Source organism: Triturus cristatus, chromosome 3_2, assembly GCF_964204655.1.
Source record: "Triturus cristatus chromosome 3_2, aTriCri1.1, whole genome shotgun sequence".
Classification (NCBI taxonomy): Eukaryota; Metazoa; Chordata; class Amphibia; order Caudata; family Salamandridae; genus Triturus; species Triturus cristatus.
Genome location: NC_140584.1, coordinates 632,375,278 through 632,395,988, shown reverse-complemented (window position 1 = coordinate 632,395,988; position 20,711 = coordinate 632,375,278). Strand labels below are relative to the sequence as shown.

General features: G+C 44.6%; 1 pseudogene; it reads left to right on the top strand.

The window, feature by feature from the left end:
- The first annotated feature begins 17,363 nt into the window (after positions 1–17,363).
- On the top strand, positions 17,364–18,230 carry LOC146857863 (syncytin-B-like; annotated as a pseudogene).
- Positions 18,231–20,711: the final 2,481 nt, after the last annotated feature.

Genomic DNA, 20,711 nt, shown 5'->3' with positions numbered 1-20,711 from the left:
AAGCTCTGCATTCATGGTCACAGTCCCAAGAATCAAGCGAGCAAACTGGGGTGGCAGAACGCCAGCCTATCAGGGGGGAAAGCTATAGAACTCTCTCCCCCTGGCTCTCCGCTCACAGCCAGCAATTTAAGTATTTAGAAAGCAGCTAAAGACTTGGCTGTTTCCACTTTAATTAGTGGGGTCACCCAGGTTTGTTTACGTTCACCCTAAACCTGCGGCTCCTTCTCGTGGCCTGATTCTGCTTAGCGCTAAGACACCCTAGGTAATGCAAGCTTTATAAAAATATTTCATTCATTCATTCAACCGTGTCTTCAGTGATTATATGTTTTTACACTATAGGTGCTGCACAGATAACATTGACACCTCCAAACCACCAAAAAGAGTAGTATTGCCACCATCATCTGATACTCTACAAATGCCTAAACCTCGCCTTCTGCTTGTCTTGTGTCAGCGTTGAAGAAAGAACTGAAGCATTTGTCTGCCTCTGGTACGAGAATGACTTGTAGGCTTGGCTCATGCTTGCTTTTCACTTTCCTCTGGAAAGTCAGGCAGAGAAAAGACTGCTGCTCCGTGTCTAGGTGGCACAGGTGTTTGTGGGTGTTGCTGTCATAGTATCATCTTCTTCCATATCTGAGAGAGCGTTATGAGTTTCCTCATGCTCTGTTTTCTCACATATTGCTGAGGGTGCACATGTAAGATACGTGCAAAGTATTTTAGTGTACTAAATATCTAAGTGTAAGAAATGGGGTTATTGGTTTAACTGGGAAGAAGCCCAACTCAAGCAAAAACCACAATCCTTGTCTAGAGGAACCACAAAAGACACAAAATTAACCTGTGCTTCACCCTCTGGTAGTTGGGCACAAAGCAGTGAGGCTTAACTTAGAGGCAAAGTTAAAACGTAACAAAAGAAAAATCTCAAACCAAATTAGAAATCCAGCATAAATTTTAATTAATAAAATGAGTACAGATTGACGAAAATCCAGTCACTAGAACAGAGATATCAAATGTAAAAGTTTTAAAAGCACAATGCGCTTAAAAAACAGAACACTACTCATGGTCATCTGGTTGTGCTAGACCCAAGAAAAGCCACAAGTTAAGGTCTAACATGATGGAGTGGTGGCCGGCTACAGCAGCCACATTACTCCTGCTGAAAAAGTTGTCTTTGCAAATTCTGATACGAAGACTGAGTTCCTTTCACTTTGGAGGAGGCCACGAGAAACAGGGAGAGTGTTTGCCAAGGGTCGTGGCTCAAGCAAGAAGAGCCAGTCGGGCATTGCGACGGTCATTGCTGGAGTTTCCCACGAAGTGCAAATCTCACATTGTCAATCATCACTGGCAGTTGCTGTAGTACAAAGAGTTCGGATCACCAGAACCTCACACTGATGGTCAGCAGAATCTTAGCGGGAGAGGGGCCCATTTGTAAAGAGCCCAAAACTTGAGGATTTTACCTTTCTTCACTGGAGGAGCTGGACTGATGGTAGCCAAGTGTAAAAAACCTGAGGAGGCACATCTTAGGGATCAGGAACTCACTCCAGCACCGTTCAGGCTGGTCTAGTTGCAGGTCCAGTGTAGCAACTCATCTGGGCAGTTGCAGGGAGGCCGTTGGAGCTTGTTGTGTCCCCATAGCTCAAACAAGATATCAGCCAACAGACCTTTGGAGTCACTTAGGTTAGCCTGGGGTGATGGGAGAAGGTGCAGTCTTCCTTCTCAGAGATCAAGGCAGTCCCTAAACTGCAGGGTAGTCCTTGAGTAGCAGCAGGGCAGTTTACTGGGGAGCACAGCGGTCCTTCACCTGTAATGTCCACAGGCCCCTGGGTGTAATGAAGAGTAGCTCTGGAGGTCCACTTTTATACCTGGTTCCAGCCTTTGAAGTCGGGGGATTCGCTTTACTACCCCCACATCTGGTTCTAGAAAGTTTTTCCCTTTCTCTGTCCAGGCTCTAAGAAGACTTGGATAACAAAAGACTGTGTTGGGTTCATTTGTGTTCTGGCGCCAAGCCCTTTGAAGTGTAAGTGAGGCAAGGCACAGCTCTGCCCCCAGCCATCTTGGCAGGATGGCCCATCCTGCCCATACTTAGTCCCCGTTGTGTCACTGTTTGGGAAGAATACACAATACCCAACATCAAAGCCATTCATAGTCATATGACCCAGGATACTGGCAGATGGCACAAATGGTTAGGACAAGAAAATACCAATTTTCTAAAAAGTGTAAGTTTTTAGAACTGTGGTTTAAAAGCTGACTTTACATTTCAGAATATTTTAGTGCAAACACCATATTTCTATCTGCTCCCAATCAAAGGTTATCACTTAACAAATGTGATAAGGTAACCCAGTGTTAGACAATGGAAGAGATAGGAAAATTACTTTGGGAGTTTTTTGCAGTACATGTCAAACTTATACCACATGTCTTACTTTTGAATGCCATGCACCCTGCCCATGGACCTTTAGGGCCTACCTTAGGGTTGGCTTAGAAGTATTAAAAAATACATTTTAGGACTGGCAAAAGGTTTATTTAGTCAGGTCGAAATAGTAGTTTAGAACTGCAATACAGGATTCAGTGGCAGGCTTGACTCATATTTTATGTTACTTTAGTGTGTGGCACAATGTCCTACCAGAGTTTTCTTTTGTGACTATCAGGTTCTTGAAAGGAGCTTTTTCCAAACAGCTCATCATGATGGAAAGTACATTCGTTGGTTAGAACCTCAAGCCTCTTTTCACTGAATCCTACATCCCTCTCATTTTCCTCTCTGGACATGCTGACCAATAATCTTAGAAAATGCCTTCTTGCACTGAGAAGGTTTGTAAGCTCGTACAGCCTACCTTCCTTTGTGAAGCTTGGAACTCAATTTAGCATGGGTGAACTCACTTCCCCATTGTGAGGTCATCATGCTGCTCCAGGTAGTGACAATTTGCGAATACCAAATAGCAATTCTCTCTTTGTTAGTTAGGATCCGGTGACCATAACTGATTAAGAATCGTGATTTCCTAATTGCGATAAAGATTAAATTTACATTTGGAAATCACTATTCTGAATGTAAGTCCATCTGGCCCCTATGTTTAATTAATACAACATAAGCTTTTGCAGAACCTGTTTATAGAAAGAAAAATACTCTATAGAATACCCAAAATAGATGCATAAAGAAGCTGCTTGCGGTTTTCCAATGTACTTTACATAGTAATTATCAGCAGTAGATCGTCCAAATATAGGAACCCTGTAACTGGTGTTTTACCTAAATTTAATATTAATAATGTCCCCAAAAATTCGAAAGGTTGATACAGAGTACCATAGATCGTGTAATACAATGAAAACATCTGTAGTAGGTGCTTATAAGTTGGTTCCATTATACAAAAATAGTGTAGATAGGTTCAATAGCAGTTCTGATACCGAAACACACCCCTCATAGAAATAAAGTCATTAGGATATAAAACGGCAGAGAAAGACTTTTTTTTCTCTTTCAGAGCTCGATGAAATGATTACTTTTGAGTTAGATAGTGATAAGTATCTGTTATTCAGCAACAATGGGTGTGCATGTGCTTTACCCCTTCAGATTATGTTATATAAATAAAGCTAAAACACACTTGACATGCATGTGTTTCAGTGGTCACAGTTTCTTAAGCAATGGGGTTATTGGTTTAACTGGGAAGAAGCCCAACTCAAGCAAAAACCACAATCCTTGTCTAGAGGAACCACAAAAGACACAAAATTAACCTGTGCTTCACCCTCTGGTAGTTGGGCACAAAGCAGTGAGGCTTAACTTAGAGGCAAAGTTAAAACGTAACAAAAGAAAAATCTCAAACCAAATTAGAAATCCAGCATAAATTTTAATTCATAAAATGAGTCCAGAATGACGAAAATCCAATCACTAGAACAGAGATATCAAATGTAAAAGTTTTAAAAGCACAATGCGCATAAAAAACAGAACACTACTCATGGTCATCTGGTTGTGCTAGACCCAAGAAAAGCCACAAGTTAAGGCCTAACTTGAAGGAGTGTTGGCCGGATACAGCAGCCACATTACTCCTGCGGAAAAAGTTGCCTTTGCAAATTCTGATACGAAGACTGAGTTCATTTCACGTTGGGGGAGGCCACGAGAAACAGGGAGAGTGTTTGCCAATGGTCGTCGCTCAAGCAAGACGAGCCAGTCGGGCATTGCGACGGTCATTGCTGGAGTTTCCCACGAAGTGCAAATCTCACATTGTTAGTCATCACTGGACTTTTTTTTGTCCTCTTATGAGCCCTGACATTGCTTGTCCCTGAAAGCATTTCATGTTCTTGTCTTTAGTGCTGTAATCAGTAGTGCCATAGAGTGAAATTATCTCTGCTTCCAGGAACTCTATTGTCATGGAGCCAAACCAGCTGTACTAATTGGGGTACAGCCTCCATTCTTTCCTTGCAACAAGCTTTGTATTAATCAAATATAATACCTGCAACATTTTATGTAGTATTAAAGTAAGTACTAGACTATCATTTTGAGGTGTCCAATAAACGCGTAACACAAGTAGGTTTGGTGATTGAAGTATTTATTCCTGTAGGCAGAATCCATCCACAACTCCAGCCCCTGCTCCTCCCAGTCTCTAAAATTAACTGACGCCCTGACATTCCACAATACAGTAATGAACACCAGTGGAACACGCACCACCATACATTCTACATTGCACTGCATCCCTTGCTGAGGCAGAATGCCACACATTTCTCTCCTTTATTTTATGATTTCTAAAATGTAAACATTAAATTCAACGTGGCCTAGCTTCATTTGCGCATGAATAAGCTGAAAATAGATAATACGATGAAAGTTGTTTCAAACAAGGGCCCCCAAAATATGTTTGGCTCAGGCCCCCCAAATTCCTTAAGATGTCCCTGCATAAGCTTTTCTGCTACTACGTTCTTCTGTCATCCTTGTCATTGCATAGAAATGGTAATAAGAAAACCTAATTTTACATTTCAGATATAGAATTTCAGTGCAAACCAATGGAAAAGTGAACTTCAGCAAGATGCCAATATTTCAGCTTCTTTTTTCTTTTTCTTCTCATTTTGTTACTTCACGCATAGGATTTTGTTTTTACAGCTGTATTTCTTGAAACAGCAAAATGAAAATGCAAAGCTTGCCCCATTACTAAATACGTTATTTTTAAGTTCCCAATAATGCGTGCCGTAAAGTGTTTTGAAGCCAATAGAGCAGACACACCAAGGCACTGTTGACATGTATACTGATGTGTGTGTTAGGAGTTCATTGTAACTTGTCATAACTGCAATAGCAAGTATTAGTCAAACATGTAGCTGACATAGATGATTGCAGGGTCTATGGGATGTGTTCACCTGGTGCTGGTCATGCTGTTAAACTACCCATTGGAGACAGGTCATGGATCCTTCTGATGAATAAACCTCGAGTTAACGTTTACAACTCACAGTTCCTGGTGATTATTTACCTACGCATGCAACATAATTTGGCCAAATGTGCTGGTGAAGGACTTTTGGACCCACCGACTGATAAACTTTTCTTGGATTTATCCTAGATATTGTTGTGCGGTTTGTGTCATTTTATGGCACACTCTGCACTTCTTCTGAAGCCTCTCACTGTACATTTTATTGCCCCTGTGTATGTCTGTCTATGAGATCTGTGTGTGGTTTTGAAGGTGCAGCAATTGCACGTTTCAAAAATGTTCTTACTGGCATTTTCAACTCATGCGTGCTCCTGCGCTGTTTAAAGCTGCCCTCATTGTTGCGTGTCAGTGAGCGTGAAGGTGATTACGCTCTATAGAGGTCATTACAATGGCGGTCGGACTTTCGTCCAACCGCCATTGTTGCAGGGATCGGGACTGGCCACCATGAATGCGGCGGTACCGCACTACAAATTAGGATGCCCCCACCACCATGGCGGTCGCATCTTGCAATTTACCATTGCAGCGGGCGCTGCTGACTGCAGCACCCGCCGCAATGTCAAAAAGGCATGTACTGCATTTCACTGCACTACGCGGCAGGCACCACACGGTGCCTGCCACTCAGTGCAGGGAAATGCAGGGGTGTACCCCCGTGCTTAGCCACGTCCTCCAAAACAAGGGGGGCCCGCAACGGGCCCAAAAAGCAATCCCCGACAGCCTTTCCATGGCAGTTTTACCGCCAGAGAAAGGCTGGCTATGGCCAGCATCCCAATCACCGCCACCATTTTATTGATGCTGACTGCTCCGCCTGGTAATTGCCTGTGGCGGATCCGTGGTGGGCGATCTTTGCCCCCGCTATGGTCATGATCAGATTCCCCCTGCCATCGTAATGTGGGAATATTGCTTTCCGATGGCGGAAGGCCCACCACCGTTCTGCTGGCGGTGGTGGGCCTTCACCCTCATAATGACCCCGTATGTATTCAACATTGAAAATTCAAGCTTTATTTCCTTTAGAAACACACATTGGCACCCTTGGTGTCCTGCACATTATCGGCCATTTTTCTGTGCTTGTTTCCTCGTTGCCTGTTGCCATGACAAGTACAACAATGTTACTCGTTGTGCAGGGAAATTGATTTCAACAAACAATATTTAAAATTTCCAAGGTGAGAGGCACACCTTTTTGCTTTACTCTACTTTCCTGTTGTGGTTATCATCACAGTGATAGGCACACCTACTATTTTGCTTCCTGAGCATTCCAATTCATACTGCACCTTCTTTGTTCCATGGATTGGTATTTATTTTTCAGGTTGCATTTATTTATTGCGCTCTTTTTTTTGTTTTTATCTTTATATTTATTATGGCATCTTCCAACAATGTCCGCAACCCCCACCATTCCTGAAAAATTCAGGCAAACCATTCATGCCATGGAGGAAATTGTTGAGAGGGTTTGAAAACAACATGGTTGCTATTGACGCTTCCAAATATAGTGAAATTCATCACGCAGGTTTACTTTTTAATCATTTAGGTGATACTGGCCAACAAGTGTTTGATAATTTACCACCTGCTATATCACCTCCTGGTGATAATATCTGGAATGTTTATACAGAGGCACTTGCTCAGATGAGCTAGCAAGCAATATACATAGGAACCAGCTGTCATGATGGTGTAATACCTGAACTGCTAATGTTGCCGTGTACAAACTCCATCTTGTGCACATGATCCCTTTTTGACCTTTCACAGAATCATCTTCTACATGACCCCGTGTCAGTGCCCTGGGCTGGTTTCTGCTGCACCCACGCATTTGTCTCAGGAACTTTTATAGACAGTAGAACAGGTCTGTCCCTAACCGGTCTGCCTCTGCCTACGGCCTAACACCTGGTCTGTCACGGAACCTTTCTTACCCGCAAGGCATGTAAGCTGCCTCCAAACAGGAACATGTCCAGCCCACTCCCGAAATTCTGCATACCAATGGACTTTCTGTCGTCTCCCTGCACACTAGGGGAGTATCCACATCCTATAAAAGATGCTGCATGCCAATAACACATTGAACAGTCTCCTGACACCTACGTAAACAGTGGGTCTCGGACACTCTTCCATCTCTAGAGATTGTCTGTTTTATGTACTAATAAATCTTTTGTTTCCTTGCTTCCAGAAGTGTGGTCTCCCATTTTTGGTTCTACAAATTGGTGCAGCAACATGGGACTCCATCAGAGATTCGGTAGTCCAGGCTTGATGACCCGGAGAGGAAGGGAAGATCGGTAACTGAAGCGTGCACCTACGGAAAAGCAGATTCAAGTCCCCGTAGCCGACGACGCCAGTATCTCCTTCCCTCGACTGTGTCCTCTACAACAGTGGCCCCGGTCCTGACTGGAGCTCCTTTCCATTTTTTGGTCCACCTAATTTGTTTTGGAAAAAGAGGAGATCCCGCTGGAAGAAGGACACATCAGTATTCTGGTAGGGTCGCCTTGAGCGACATATTTTCTCTGTTCTGAAAGTCATATTGTACAGGCCTTTGACTATTCTGGTTTCTGATTAATTATTCGATCTTTGCAAAGACCGAAGGACAGGTAATGTGTTCTCAATTTTGAACAAATTACGGGCGTAAAAGAATATCCTTGTTGATACCTATATTGTAGACATGCCTGTCTCTAACAGATTAAGGAAATTATGTTGCTGTTTTTATGGTCAAGATACCCTTGAAGAAAGTCAGCCGGCTCCTACGGAAGGAACCCCTCACAAAGAAATATACATAAAGTATGGTATTTCCGGCATTATTTACACAAAATTGTGGCGGAAATACACAAAATCAAATGTAGAATTACAATGGCCAGAGTTTGGGTCGTTTGAGATTACGCAAATAACATACCTAGAAGAACAACTTCACCGGCGGAAGGTTAGAGCAAGTATGTTTGATTCTTTTGGGCTTTGGAGGAAAGAAATACATGAGAGAATTAGGAAGGCCCAGGCTAAAGAGAATAATCGGAAAAGGAGAACTCCCCAATCAGACATGGCAGCCCTTAGGGGAAAGGAAATAGAGCATAATATAGAGAGACATGACAGAGAATATAGGTTAAATACAACAGGTCAATACCCGGTACTATCCACTAAACAGGATGAAGAGAATGCACTCTTGTATTCTAGACCCCCTGCCTATCAGCCACAATTGTTAATACAACTGCTACAGCCCCCACCCGTCATTCCTAATGTACTCCCAAATGCACAAAATCAACCTGTTCAGCCATTTGAAGCCACTGCCCTGATTCCTTCGGTTAGCGAATCAGATTCCGCGCCTCTTACCGTTGCTGAACCGGAGGTAAGATTAAAAGTAAAAAAACAAAAGAAGCGACCCCGTCTACTGAAGGTTCAGACTACGAGTCGGAATCTCTAGTACTAGGTCATGATTCCGATACTAGCGAATATAGAAAAAACCATCCACCGCGATTAAGAGGCCATGACAGGAAAAAAATAAATCGCAGAACCCAGCAGCTAATATACAAAGGTGCCACCCCAACAGACATACACAGTGCAGCAGATGAACAGATCCAAGTGGCAGGGAAAAGCTATCTATTAGAGAGGATGGCTTATCACCTAATGGCTAAACATGATGAGGGTATAGATACACCCTCGGCGTTTCAAAAACTATATAGTTCAGTAGAGAGTGGTGGGTCAACTAAAAATTAAAGAGATACTTTATTGGCAATGATCAAAACCACTTTACATAAAGAGAGCCATTCCAACAAGGCAGAACCTATTGAAAAGACACAACAAATGCCTGTTAAAGAAGCAGCACCCGTTTTTGTACCACCTCGGGGCGATGGGTCTAATGTTACTAACCCTAATGATCCCAATGCGTGTTCTAGATGGTTGTTCAATTTTGTAAATACCCCCTGGACCAAAGCAGAAGTGTTGCAGCTGCGAAAGGATATCCCTGATATCCGAAAGAATCCCACAGGATTCTATGAAAGCGTCCAACAGATTCTAAGCTCATATACACTGACTTTAACAGACATAATACAGTTTTTTGGACTTATACTTCCAGCCCAACTGTGCAAACCCCTACGGTTTACAGATGATCAGGTAGCCCTTGGGGATATATGGGAAGAGTTGGCACTCAAAGATACAAATAGGAAACCATGTGAAAAACCACACGATAATATTTTAAAATTACCCCAAAGATTGCTGACAAAATTGAAAACAATGGCACCTGAGAGGAAAATAGACTGGACATTACTTGCTGCCTGTAAACAGAACCAGGATGAGTCAGCCTCTGACTATTTCACAAGGCTGGGAAGAGCGTACACTGACTTCAGTGGTCAGGATGTGACCACTGAAACTGGCCGACATCTCTTAATTCAAACTTTTGTAAAGGGTCTGTTACCTTTAGTGGGGAACAGACTAACATCTAGTGAAAGTAGTTGGCCAGCGGCCACTCCGGCCACTTTTCTGACTATGGCTCAATATTACGAGACACAGAATAAGACAGCGGAAGATGAGAAAGAGAACAAAAGAAGAAATTAAATGAACAAGTGTTACTTAGTCAATTAGATACATGTCGCACCAACAGCAATATGTCCAGACCAACGGTCTCATAACCGCAACCTAAACAACATACCTCAGGTATCCCACGTCAACTACCCAGGTTAGGCCCTCAACCTACTGACATCTGCGCTTATTGTAAAAGGCAAGGACACTGGAAAGGTGATTGTAGGATTCTAGCAGCCAACATCGCTTCAGCGAAAACACAACCCACGACACATAACACCCCGACACAAACCACACCCCTTTACAGGGAGAATATATTCGATAAGTGCCCAAGACAGCAGGAACTCCAAGCTACTCTTCAGGACTATACTGAGGATAATATTGAAATTACATCCCTATATTGGGCAGCATAGGACAGTCAAGGATGGGGGAAGCAACCAGTGGAAGTACCTGTAGATCAACAGGGACCATACGTTACAGCGTCAGTCGCAGGGTCAGCGGGATCTTTCTTAATAGACACAGGAGCATCCCGTAGCACTCTAGCCACACCACTGATCCCGAGGGCTCCTCCATCCGGCAAACTCATTACATCGACTGGATTCGATGGTCAGCCCTCTGTCAATCCCTTGTCCTGCCCAACACCATTTTCAATGCAGGGTGAACAAACTTCAGCTACCTTTTTACTATCTTCCCAATGCCCAGAGAACCTGTTAGGCATGGATCTGTTGAAGCACTATAGAGTTACCATTCGGTGTTCACCAAATAACGTTCAGCTAAAACTGTACGATAACATTACACCTTCTGCTTCTGCCCAGCTTTTACAGTTAGCTCACATGCAAGATGATTTGGCGACTATTTCCCCCTGTCTATGGGCAACCTCAGATACTGACATTGGGTCCATCCAAATGCCCCCAGTGCATATCACTGTAAAACCAGGAGTAGCTCTACCAAGGATCCCACAGTATAAAATATCTAAAGAGGGAGAGGTTGCCCTCCAAGCCATTGCTCAGGACCTCATACTCGCTGATGTAGTGGAACAGGTATCAGGAAATGTCAGTAACAGTCCTATTCTCCCGGTTCTTAAACATTCACCTACAGCAGTGGTTCCCAAACTTTTTCCACCCACGGCTCCCTTGCCCTATTGGCCGTTTGCTGCGGCTCCCCAATATGTTACATTCTTTTGGCGGTGGGGGGATGTAAACCCAGCCTTAGGAGTACTTCCATTTTTCATCCTGAAAATAATTGGGATGAAGCTGACAAAGGTATTATAATGATTGATGTGGGGCTCACTCTTTCGAACCAAATGGGGGGAAAGATGGGGGTGGGGGGGGAATGAAAAAACGTATTCTCATTGGCACCTTTTGCATGATTGCTAGGTGTAAGAGTGCAGCTATTGTGAGTTTCATCATTTGTGGCGTCAAAGCACATTGGATATGTGTAGAATGGAGTGGTGCATGGCTGCACTTTAACAAACCAGGGGCACTCAGATCCTGCAGAGGGCATAGCAGCCCTTATATTCCTTGGATGCACTGGAAGACCTGGAGTGTGCACTGGGGGCTCTTTGGCATGCACTGGATAGCCCTATGATTGGCAGTGCAAGCCCAGAAATGAGCTTTGGAAGCCCTCTCATATGTGCTCACAGATCTGGAATGCGCATTGTCAGTATTATGGTGTGCATGGCCAGCCATGGAATCTGAAGCAAGCTTCCCCCTGCTGCCTTAGTACTTAATGTTTTGCTTATTGTTGTGCTCCTGTCCTGTTATCAGTGTCCCACCATGCCTTGTTTACTACACTGGACAATAAGCGTTGCTAAATCATTTCCACTGAGTCTACACAGCAAGCAGTTGGGGAGAGTCAAAGATAGACTTCTATATTCATGTGAGCACAGTGCTGCCTGCATCAAGGCTAACTCAGGACCAACAGATGCATGATTGGAGAGGTTAATTTTAATGCAGGAAACTATATTATGAAACAATAAGTAAACTACACCGTATTAATGTACATTTCAATTTACGGTGCTTTTGCAGCCCATTTGTTTTGCATCAGTCTAGTCCGGGAGGCATAATTAAAAAGCATGACTTGTTCGAACAGGACATTCAAAGCAGTGACATATATAAGACAAAAATGTCCTTGGACTATTACGGTGACATTGTGCAAAATCTAACAAGAGGGTTGTTTTGAATCTCACGGTGGCACACATCAGGAGCGAAATGCTGGCTGTGTCTGGGTGCACAGGACTCATTTGAATATTGAAAGGCAATCACTGTCCTTGCACAACCCCATTGTGCAAAATATAAAATTGTGAAGGCAAAGACAAAGTACAATCGTCAGTGGCATGTCAGTCAGTGGAGATCAGGGAGTGGGTGGTGGAGCCTCCACCCAGATGGCAGCACATACTACTTGATCCTTGCATTGAGGACATGGATAAAGCAAATAGGAAATGTCATGTTAATGACGAATAGCAGCAGACATAGACAAGTATTGTTCTAAAGCCATAAATTAGAGAAGCAAATGCACATAATTTGCACTATAATCCAGGATTAGTCTTTCCAAACTCTCTATGACCCACAGGTTTTGCACAGCTCTTAGCAGCTGGCACATTTACCAACTGAGATAATTCCCATTATATGTGTAAATCTGAGAACACAGCTAGTGGCCATGAGTTTTCCCCTGCCCACTTGTGCCTGCACTGCTGCACCAGAGAGGGCTTCCCGGTGCTGTGAATCATTATTCTTCAAGGGCGTTGTGTGTAAAAGCAGGTTGTCTGCAAATGTTTAGTTTCGCTTTGAGCGCCGCAGGACGTTTTATTTCCTTCTTAAGTAACACCTCCGACCCGACTCCTGGCTGCCCTGTCTGCCAACGTGCTGTCCTTGTGTATCCCACGTAGGCCCCATCCTACTCCCCTTGAATGGTTCTGCCTGAACTTCCTAATCACGGTGCTGCAGTGCATGCACGTTTCCGTCCGTTTGTAGGAGTGTTATGCAAGGCTTCCTCCCTCCTTGCTGAGTGGTCCCTGGGAGCAGGGGAATTGTGCACTCGCTAGGCGTGTGGGATTTATTACCTTTCTCCTGAACTACAGTTTCCCCGCTCCTTTTGAACTGCATTACTGAAAGAATAAACAAAACCGCCACCGATTACAAATCAGTGTCTGAAGCATCCTGCCCTCCACCGCAGGTATTACTCTTATCAGAGGCGCAACTAGAGCCAAATTTCGGGGGGGGGGCTAAGAAAAAATTTCGGGGGGCTGAACCTAATAAGGCCGGCAGAGTGGAGCTGCAGGGGCTCTTAGAAGGGGTGAAACAACAGCGAGGCCTCATTAACATGCAAATGGTCTTTTAAAGACCTGTGAAGTGCTCGGGTGCAGCTGTGTGTGCGCCGCGAGGCTGTCTCATCCCGGGCTGCCACACGCGACGGGGGGGGGGGGCTGAAGCCCTGTGGGTCCAATGGGTGTTGCGCGCCTGACTCTTATTGTGTATCAGTCAGTGGTTCTCAAACTGTGAGCTTGGTGCGTATCTGTTTGCGGCGCCCCTGGCTAGTTTTGATGGCGCACCAGGGTGCCGCGGCACACAGATTGGGAACCACTGCCCTACAGGACAAAAGATATATAAATTTGTGATTGACCTGTGAGCTATTAACAAAATAGTGCAGCCTCAGTTCCCTGTAGTTTCTGACATTACCACCTTTCTCACCATGATCCCACCAACAGCTAGAGTATTCACAGTTATCGACCTTAAAAACGCATTCTTCTCTATTCCTATACACAAGGATTCCCGTTTTCTTTTTGGATTTACATTGATGAATGTCTCCTATAGATTCTGTAGAGCTCCTCAGGGCTACACTGAAAGTCCCAGCATCTATAGCCAGGCTTTAAAAACACAACTGGATCAGATTCAGCTTCCGCAGGGAGTGGCGTTAATTCAATATGTGGATGACATTCTTTTGGCAGCAGACACAACGCAACTTGCCCGCAAAGCATCCATGTTCACCCTCCAGCTTCTTGCTACTAAGGGACACAAGGTTTCTAAAGACAAGCTACATTATTGTAAACAACAAGTGACCTATTTGGGTCACTTATTGTCTGAGGAGGGACGCACTCTTACACCAGATAGGATTTAAACTATTCTAAATTTTCCAACTCCTGTCACCCAACGAGATGTCAGAGCACTCATAGGACTGACTTCCTTTTGTAGGCAGTGGTTCCCTAATTTCTCTCTCATCATAAAACCACTCCTTTTTCTAGTCACCAGAGATGTATCTGACCCCGTCCCCTGTACCACTCAACACACAGAAGCATTCATGACACTATGCCAGGCCCTGTGCTCTGCTCCTGTACTAGGTACTCCCGACTATCAAAAACAATTTTTTCTTTTTGTACACAAACAATCTGGATGCAGCCTTTCACTCCTCGGTCAGACACACGGCACACACAAATGACCTTGTGCATACTTTTCTGCAGTATTGGACCCTGTTGCCTCTGCTTTACCCACCTGTCTACGCGCTGTAGCGGCCGCTGCAGTAGCGGTACGACAGACGGAGGGCATTGTTTTAGGCTCCCCCTTGATGGTTTTGGTCCCCCATTCGGTGGACATATTGCTTAACAAAACCAAGACACAAAATCTCACCAGTGCCCGATTACATGGATATGAACTCACCCTTCTTAACCCTCATATCACAATACAACGTTGTACCGCCCTTAACCCAGTCACACTCTTACCCCTACCAACTGCTGATCCCTTCACACAGCCACCCCACCATGACTGCGTGTTCCATACTGAAGCTGAAACAAAAAGTCAGTTGGATCTGAAAGATACGGCTTTCCCAGAGGCAGAAGGCCAGTTGTGGGTGGATTGGTCTTGTCTAAAATTACCGGACGGTGCTACTTCCGCTGCCTATGCAGTCACTACAGCCCTTACAGTAATAGAAACAGCTAGAATTCTTCAGAAATCAGCCCAGGCTGCGGAAATAACAGCCCTTACACGAGAATGCATCCTTAGTACCAATATGTCAATCAATATATATACCGACAGTCAATATGCGTATGGGGTGGTACATAATTTTGCCCTGCTATGGGAAGAACGAGGTTTCCTTACTTCCCATGGCACCCCTATTCAGCATGGCGACATTATCAATGCCCTTTTGGAAGCAATCACTTTACCAACCAAATTGGCAGTAATCAAATGTGCAGCTCATAAAAGGGTGACAGATGAAGTAGGGCAAGGAAATGCCTTAGCAGATAAGATAGCGAGACGGACAGCATTGGGGGAAGTACCAGCCCGAGTATACGTCCTTAAGTCACAAACTGAGAAATGGCATGACGCTAGACAGCAGATAATTGACATACAGCGTTCAGCCACTCCTGAAGAAAAGGGCCAGTGGGAAACAGATGGAATTATTGATGAAGAGGGGTGCTGGAGGTCCCAAGATATGCTCAAATGGAAACTACCACAGGCTTACGTAATTCCATTGCTCACTATGACTCACATACCCGCACATATTGGTTTCCAGGCCATGTGCATCATGCTCAAGGAAGTGTGGGACTACCCCCGACTCCGACCAGCAGCATAACGGTTTTTCAAGCAGTGCCTCACATGTCTCCAACACAACATAGGTCAGGGAACTTAAGTCCCAATGGAAGGATTCGCTCTACCTACTGCACCGTTTGAAGTCCTTCAGATGGACTACATACAGTTGAACAGAGTCAATAGCTACAAATATGTATTAGTGGTAGTCTGTGCCTTTAGCAAATGGGTCGAGGCATACCCCACGAAAGATAACATGGCCATCACTACAGCTAAGGTATTATTGAAAGAAACATTTCCTAGATATGGCCTTTGTAGATTGATGCAAAGTGACAGAGGGTCCCATTTTATTGAGCAAACAGTTAAGAACACCTTGGAAGGGCTAGGGGTCAAACAAATATTTCATGCAGCTTTTCACCCCGAGGCAGCAGGGCTGGTGGAGAGGTACAATGGGATCCTTAAAGAAAAACTGGCTAAAATAACAACAGAAACAGGACTGAATTGGGCCAATGCTCTCCCATTGGCACTACTATCTATTAGATCAGTCCCACATTCTAAATCTCATCTTACCCCATACGAGGTAGTCTTTGGCAGACCCATGAACATTTGGAATGGACCCTCTCCAAAGTCCATTTCTGAGCTACCACAGGAGATATTGACTGATTATTTGTATGCACTTACTGAAACAATGTCTTTAATCCATGAACAGGTGAGGGCCACTACTGAGGACAGATCCCAGGGTCCAGGCCATCACATCCTCCCTGGCGACTTCATCCTGGTGAAGAATTTTGCCTGCACTCAATCTTTACAACCACGCTGGAAGGGCCCTCTGCAGGTGCTCCTGGCCACAAGAACAGCTATCAGAGTGGAAGGAAGAAAATCGTGGGTGCACGCTTCCCACTGCTGAAAAGTGGACCCTGTCACCAAGGAACAGCTACAAGCCCAAAAGGAAGTCCTAGGGCACAAAAAGCCTGCATCGCCACACCTTGAGTCAGACACTGAGTTGGAACTCTGTGATGAGGGAACAGACGGATACTACCTCCGATCCAAGGCTAAGCTGAAGAACAAGCCCAGCTCCAAGGGTCATTAGTACTCCATTGTCCGTTGCTGCAGGGCGGTAGTAAAATCTGGCCGAGGGTCCTAGGCACCCCTAGTAGTGGTTTACCGTCGCAGATATTGGCCAGTGAAGCAACCAACAACTATCGGCAGCTATTAGGGACATTGCAGTACTCTCTGGACACTTGTAGAGCTATTATGGCTGGAGGTCACGATAATGTGGGACCAATCTCCCCAAAACCCGGATATGTCACGATCCGTCCTATTCATGAGTACCAAAGACTACGCACCCCCTTGAACAAATTATTACCAACAAGGGCCATCATCCAGGTCTGCCAATGTTCCCCCCGATGAAGAAAACAATCAACGACACGGGAACGGTATGAATCCAGAGGTCACATGCACCCGTGATACTTCCCCAACGCTGAAGAAAGCTAGAATGATAGTTTACAGTACTCGCACCATAATACTGTTCATTCTGATCATACTTGCAATAATTGTTGGTATATCATTTTGGATCCTCGAAGAAACAGCCCCCGTCAAACATACTGTATTACCGCAAGCAACAGTTCCACCAACGCCACCCGAACACTATCACGTACCTTGACCAGATGCACACCTCGACAGACACCTGGAATTTCATAATAATACTTTTATTCAAATGTTGCACCAATTGGATCAGGTTTCAAATGCAACAGACTGTTATGTTTGTGGACTCCCACCTCGCGCAGCTCAGCACACTATCTCATTCTTAGTGTTTCCTGCCTCTCCCGCCTATACTTGTGCTTTGATGTACAACTTGATGAACGTTTTTCAATCACGTTATGACAGAGGCAACCTTACAACATTCCAACCCTTTCTTTGGACTTTCCATGCAAAAAACAATACTATCTGTAATACCTCTGACCCGCCACAAATGCGTGCTATAATGTCCATCCCCATGCAGGACACCTGGGGTTACACTTTCCTTCCCACCCAAGAGAAAGAAGTCGCCATTTCTATTACGTCACGTCCTGGTATATTATGTCTGCAAGGTCAAGGGAAAATACCTGTAGGAACCAGTCTATGCAATACTACCATCATTTACAATAACTTCACCCAATATCTCAGCTTTCCGTCAGGATTGCATTTTGTATGTGGAAACAACGCTTACAACTGGCTGCCTTCTGACTGGAGTGGCACATGCTATATTGCATTCCTGCTGCCACCCACGTTTAACAGGGACAACATGCACCACAGACAGAAAAGACAGGTACCAGATGTAGACCAGACCGATACCAGCAACCAGCAATTCAACGATGCCCTGAAAGGCCTTCTACCTTTTTGGGGTCCCATGTCCAACAGTCTCAACACCAGACGACTGACCAGGGTCCTGGAAGCTACTACCAACATCACTGCAGGAATACTGACCCAACACACATCCGAGATCGATGCTATACGTATGGTTTCTCTCCAGAATCGCATGGTACTAGACGTCATCATGGCAGATCGGGGAGGAGCCTGTTGCATCATCGAGGCCAGCTGCTGTGTGTATATTCCTGATTCATCACCCTCTGTCTATGAAGCAATTTCTAAACTACACTGAATTGCCACCGAAATACACCCAGACAATGGGGCCTCTTGGGCCTGGACAACGGGTTATTGGAACAGACTAATCACTTGGGGATGGAAGATACTGGTGTTCCTCACGATCCCCTTGGGTGCCGTCTTCTTTTGCTGCCTGTGCATTCATTGTGGCCCAGCTCTCTGTTCTCTGTGTGCTTCCATTTGTAGACCCACCCCTAAGACACATTAGGCAGAAAGCAGCAAAATACAATATCATCAGGCCATTGAAGACCTCTGTAATATTGACATTTCCTAATGATGTTGCACACGGCAAGAGGAGGGACTGTAATAACTGAGCTGCTAATGTTGCCGTGTACATCTTGTGCACATGATCCCTTTTTGACCTTTCACAGAATCATCTTCTACATGAACACGTGTCAGTGCCCTGGGCTGGTTTCTGCTGCACCCACGCATTTGTCTCAAGAACTTGTATAGACAGTAGAACAGGTCTGTCCCTAACCGGTCTGCCTCTGCCTACGGCCTAACACCTGGTCTGTCACGGAACCTTTCTTACCCGCAAGGCATGTAAGCTGCCTCCAAACAGGAACATGTCCAGCCCACTCCCGAAATTCTGCATACCATGGACTTTCCATTATTTCTCAAATACCTGAATTTCTGCCTCAAACACCTGAATTCCTGCATACCAATGGACTTTCCGTTGTTTCCCTGCACACTAGGGGAGTATCCACATCCTATAAATGATGCTGCATGCCAATAACACATTGAACATTCTCCTGACACCTACGTAAACAGTGGGTCTCGGACACTCTTCCATCTCTAGAAATTGTCTGTTTTATGTACTAATAAATCTTTTGTTTCCTTGCTTCCAGAAGTGTGGGCTCCCATTTTTTGTTCTACAATGGAACGGCATAATTATTTTAAAAACGAAACAGATGTTGGAGAATCTGTAGAGGATTATTTGGCAGTGTCGATAGAGCTAGCAGTGCGAGTTTGGTGCTAATTTGGATATTTATTTTTCCGTGATCAATTGGTATTTAATTGTTTCAACAAAAAGATTCAGGAAGTATTTTAACTTGCAAAAATCCTAGTCTTAATGAAGTTATGGGTATTGCTAGAAGTGTTGAGCAATCACTTATTTCTTCAAAGATTTTGGCACAGGATCCTAAGGGCAATGCACGGGTATCGGTTGTAACTGAGAATGAGGATGTGGCTGTATCTGCTGTTATGAAAAATAATATGGTAAAGAGGATTGCTGATGGAGGATCCGAAAGAAAGTGCTACAGATGTGGCTCTAAAGTCCATTTAGAGAATTATGTTTCATGTTCAGCTCTTGGCAAAAAGTGTGAAAATTGCAAACAAATAGGTAATTTTCAAAGCTGTGTGTTGTGCTAGCAGAACTAACCCCAAAATTGACCAGATATATGTGGAAGAGGATCAATTGTGGGAGGATATTCACAATGTTTTACTGACAGTTGATGTTAATGCACTGAAGTCTGCTCAGAGGAAATGTAAAGGTTCATATACGAAGTAATGATTGGCAGTGTAAACCTGGGAACTATGGTCGATTCAGGCTCTCCCATCACAATACTCACTGATGTTGCCTGAAAATATTTATGGTCTAAACAATTATTGATGCAAACTAATGTCAACCAGAAAGCCTTTGGTGAATATGATATCATTATGAAGGGTTACTTTTTGGGCATTGTTAGAAATGGGATTTCTGGTTGGCTAGGGCTTGCGCCAAAGCCAGGCAGAAACCTCCACTCTAGTCAGGGCAAGGAAGTTACAAGCCAAAGATAACCCCTGCTCACCCCCTTGGTAGCTTGGCATGAGCAGTCAGGCTTATCCCGGAGGCAATGTGTAAAGCGTTTGCGCGCGCACACAGCAACAACACCCTAGGCCCACCACAAAAGAAACTCCACACAAGGTTATATATAAAAATAGCCTTTGTATTATAATAAGCACATTAGATGATAATCACATAATTTGCACTGTGCCAACTGGCACTGGGCAGAAACTTACAGGGGACTATTTACACAAGACAGGGCCACATGGACCACTGTCAGAATTAGCACAAATCACTAATTGTAACTGTAGAAATGTAGAAATGTAGAACAAATAATAAATGTAGCGCACAACCAGTAACCACTGGCAAAAGGTAAGTACACCCTACGCAATCCTAAACACCTTAGGCATATATCACGCAGGGAACCTTGAACTCACTAGCATAATTTCTACTAGAAAAACAATCTCCTATGCATAGACACAGTTAGGAATAAAAAATAGCATAAAGGCAATGCACATTGCGCAAACGTACACAGGTAAAAATAACCATGTACCCTAGGTGAGGGCACAACACAGGAAAACTGTCCCCAGGCCAACTTGGCCTCTCAGGAGCTCAAACGCCCTTTGTCCGAAATGTCAGGGCTGGGCTAGGGTAGGCGGAAGGCGCAAAAGATCAGGCCTAAACGTTGCAGCTGCCCACTACTTGCTGGGCAGCTGTGTAATCACAAAGCGGGGCACAAGCACTCCGTGTGCCCTTTTGTGCCGTCCTGCGCAAACCGTTGCAGCTGCCTGCGATCTCGCAGGGCAGCTGGGGTCTGGGAAAAGCGGGCCCTGGCATGACTGTGCCCTCTGGGCCTTTCTGGGGCTTTTAAAACAATATTGCCCCTGTGGGAGCCACACGTGCTTTAAAGTAATGGTGCCCAAG